Genomic DNA, 4,428 nt, shown 5'->3' with positions numbered 1-4,428 from the left:
GAGTCAATATAAGTGGGTCATGTTAATGCTTCATATAATTTGTATTCAAAAATTCCTGTGTTTTAATGTCAATGAATATTATCTTGAAAATAATTTATCATGTGAATAAGTTAATAAAATTAGGAATGGAAATAAAACCCAGTAGCAATCCACAGTTATTGATACAGGTATAGGCTGGATGTTACTAGCCGTTAACATGGACTTCCCGTGTGAGTAACAGAAGACGTAAAGAGCCTAATTCTGTTCCAGTAAATCAGTTGGAAGAGTCAAACCTGCCCCCACTCTTTGATTTGGTTTCCCCACCTGTAGCTCTGTAACAGGGCATAGCTTTTTCCATCAAAACTTTATTAAGGGCTGACCAGGTTGTGAAAGAAATTGTGATGGCTCACCAGTGCTCTGTAGGTGCACAAAGTCTGGGAGATGTTGACATAGTAAATGTAGGCAAACCCTGGAAAGAAACAGAGAACAAAAGTTGTTTTCATGTTATGTCCACTACCACTTTCATAATTGCCACCTTTAATGCCCAATTTTCACTAGACACCAACTACGTTATCACACAACTAGTCAACAATGGTAGGACCTGTCTGCAGCGGCAGGCAGGAGGTGAGGGTGGCAGGAGGCGTTGGCTGGCTGCTCACAGAGGGCCCTGGATCCATGACAACCCTTTTCCCCCTCTAATGGGACAGAGCAACGGTGGGGAGGTAAGTACCACACTGTGGTGGATCCCATGCAGAGAGATTCCCCATTTTGCTGATTCAGAAACATTCCCCACCATTTAAAAATTTGTCTTTCTTTAGAAGTCTCTTAAATAGGAAAAATGATTGTGAACTGTAGCACTGTACTTTCTGTGCTCACTTATTATTCTCTTCCTTGGAGAATCAAAAGAACTGATACAGAGAAAGAAATGACCAAAAATAAAAGTAAAACCTGTTAACACATTTAAAGTGTTCTCTCTTGAACTAGATGACCTTCACAAGGCCCCTCCAACCAAAATTATTCTGCAATTATATGAAGCGATACTCCTGACTCCTTCATCCTCTTCTCCCAGCTGACCACTGTCACAGTAGCTGGAAAACAACAGGGATCAGAGAGCTTCATTCAGGCTGGGTACAGTCTGCCTACAAGGGTGACACTACAAGACAAAGCCATAAGAAAAACTGCTTACAGCATCCCTAAACTCATGAATGGTTTGGGGAAAAAATAAAACTTTGGGTAACAGTCATTTCAGTGGCATAGATCACTTTAAGAAGGATGTAATGTATAACTGAGTCAGCTTTGAATGTGTTGAGTTTGAAGCGATCTGTGCTGCACGAGGAAGTCTTAAGATGTTTAAAAAACATCTGAGGAATGGCCTGCAAAGCTGCAGCTAAGCTGTGTTAAAGGTTAAAGACAATTATTATTTTCTACTGATCTGAATCCTTAAATCACCTTAAACTCTTAGCTCACCTAAGACCTTAAAATAAAAGAACTTAAACTCCCTGTGTCGCTGCATCAAGCATTAATCTGATCGATCTATATTAAACTTAAGTATGTAAATAAAAGTATAAACCTTATGTTATTAAAAGTTGTGAAGTTTTAGAAATGTCATGACTGAGTGTGTCTCAGTTGACTTCACAAAGACGGTCTGCAGTTGTGTGAAGGTTGAAACTTCGGTGATAGTTTACTCTCTGTATTGCAGACAGCCCATAAGTTTGGGGCCTCCTCTTTGCCATTTATGAGTTGGGGAACCTATAAAAAGGAATAATAAAATGATACTATAGCACTTTTTTAAGACTAAAGAATGCATCCCAAGTATTCGAAGCTTGTATGAATAACTGCACTCTAACATTTGGGAATTCAGTGGGGGTTTAGTGGGGTTTTAGTCACACATTGCACAAGAGTCATCAATATCGTGAAACACAAATAGGCTTGCAGCTATCTTTGGGTTTTTTTCAAATCTTCCCTCATTTTCCAGATAAATTTTATTTTTCCTACTCAGCGTTAAGTAGCCTCGTACTTCCTCCTATTACATCTTTTGTTGTAAACAAAGTGCAGCTTTGTCTTTCTGATTCCTCAACAAAATCACAATAGATGGAGAGAGAATTTTTCTTTCCCCAACACTGAAAAGGTGTCCAGAGCAGTTGAGGATGAGAGAAGGAGAAGAAAGAAGAAAAGAGACTTTAAAGGACTGGCAACTCTGCCTGCTGGAGCCACCCCGGACACTGTGGCAGGGGGAATGTGTGGCTCAGCAGAGAAAAGGGATTGTAGCACCTTCATGCACCTCAACAGTGCATGGGTGATGGGGAGCCTAAGGACTCCTTGTCTGCTCAGCCAAAGGTCTTCCAGGCTGGTGTTGGTCCCTTTACTTCACCCTTCAAGCAACTGCTCCAACCACACTCACTATGGACCAGCAATAAGCAGATTATAGGCTGGAAAGCTCCTGAGACAGCATTTAGGAGCTTAATTTGAGGTATTAAAGAGGAGTAAGTAAGTAGCTTTTGGCTATTAATTGGAGCAGGAATAAAAGGAAAGTTGGCATGCAAAAACAATGAAGTTATTTTTTTGTAAAAACTGAAATTAGTGCAAACCAAAAGAATCAGAGGGCATTGCCTAGCTTTGAACTCACAAGCCCAAGGGAAATCATTAGTTAGGCAAAACCTGCCCTCGATGCTTGCTGTTACATGCGAAGATGATTTAGAATTGGAGCCCCGGCAGGCTGGGACACTCAGCTTCGCAGTGCACAGGGGACCCAGCTCTTGCAGGTGCCTCCTGGCGGGGGTGCCATGTCGCCCACCTCGCGGCTCTGCCCTCCTCTCTCTGGGGCAGGGCACAGCTTTCAAATTCAACCTCATAGCTGGGGAGCCCTTCTTAACTATTAGAAAAGCTAATTGGACGTGAAGTGCCCTGACTGTCAGCAAAGCACAGCTCATGGCAAGAGCCCCAGTGCAGTCCGAGATGCAGCACTTCTCTTTGCAGGTCACTGCTCCACATGGGCTCACCAGCAGCTCTTTAGATGGCTGGGTCACGGTGGCAGTTTTCCTTTCAGTTATTAAATCTGAACCGGGAAGAGCCATGGAGAGGCAGGAATTATGCAGGGCAGTCGAAGTGGGCAAGGCAAAGACTGATGGCCTGAAGCAAGAAAGAAAGGCGGTGCAGGATGGAAAGATCCTGATAGCAAGGTCTGCCCGAAAGCACCCATGGGGACTCTTACACTGGTGATTTGTGATTTGAGAGGATCAGGGGAGGAAGAAGAGGAGGTGATGGCCTATGTGAACAATTCGTGTCTTCGAGTGCAAGAAGTAAACAGACTCAGTCCAGTAATACTAATCGCTACAGAGAGACGTTGAGTTGCTCCTCTGTGAGTGAGGTAGTCACCACTCCCCGACCTGAACATATCAGCTGTGATATTATTAGCAGTGTGAAAGTCCAACACATGTTTTTCCCCCTCCAGATACTTCTTTACACAGCTGACATGTCAAAAATTAGAGAAACCATTTTTTTAACCCCAGCAGTCTAATAAACTACACCCACATTACTAACATCCTTTTTAAAAAGCACTTAGCTAAAAATCTAGCAAATTAGGGGTAAATAAAAGAAAGACAGACCCCAGTTAACCTATCGATCTTTTCTAGCCAGAATTGATGTAGCATAGCACTGAATCATACCTGTTGCTCCACAGGATCCCTTTCCATAAAAAAATACATCTAAAGAAGTCTGCTACATCTCCCTGTGGTAATTGATTCAGCTAATCTCAGACAGTCCTTTCTAGCATCTAAGAAGCTACATGAGAGGAGACATTCAGGTATGGCTCAAGCTCTTACCAAAACCAGAGAGGTTTTTGCCTGTTTGCTGTTTTAATGGCAACTAACTACTCTCCCGTCACATCCCCCATTTGGTTCAGGCTTTTCTTTCCTACCTTTCAAGATCTATATGGTCCAAACAGAAGTATGGCAATTCAAATTCTTACATTCGGATATGCCAGCAGTGTACATATGTTAGTCTATGTGTCTTTATATCCAACCATATATGAGATTATGTATCTTTTACATTAGAGCGCTGGTAAGTAAAATGCATTTTATGGTTTGATATTCCAGGTCAAGTAGTTAAAAAAGTAATCAATATTTTGCCAAATTAAGACTAGCAAAATTCCCCTGGAGCGGACCAATGGCACTGGCACCAGCATCCCAGTGCAACAGGAATAAATGCACAATCACTCCTCAAATAGATCTATAGTTTAGAATTATTGTCCTCCCATCTCCCGATGTCACTGGAAGCCTGAAGTCCCATCAGTGTGAGTGTCAGTAAGGCCACTGATTTCACCCTGTGAGCCCAATCAAATCAGACATGAGTTTTTGCCTAAGAGCCCTGCCCTGGTCAGCAATGGACCTTAAGAAACTTCCTTAGCTCCATCTGAAAACTCATTGCCCTCTCCAAGTTGGTCATGGGTTT

Source organism: Tauraco erythrolophus, chromosome 3 (genome assembly GCF_009769465.1).
Source record: "Tauraco erythrolophus isolate bTauEry1 chromosome 3, bTauEry1.pri, whole genome shotgun sequence".
NCBI classification, from domain to species: Eukaryota; Metazoa; Chordata; class Aves; order Musophagiformes; family Musophagidae; genus Tauraco; species Tauraco erythrolophus.
The sequence above is the reverse complement of the archived record's forward strand: the minus strand, read 5'-3'. Positions refer to the sequence as shown.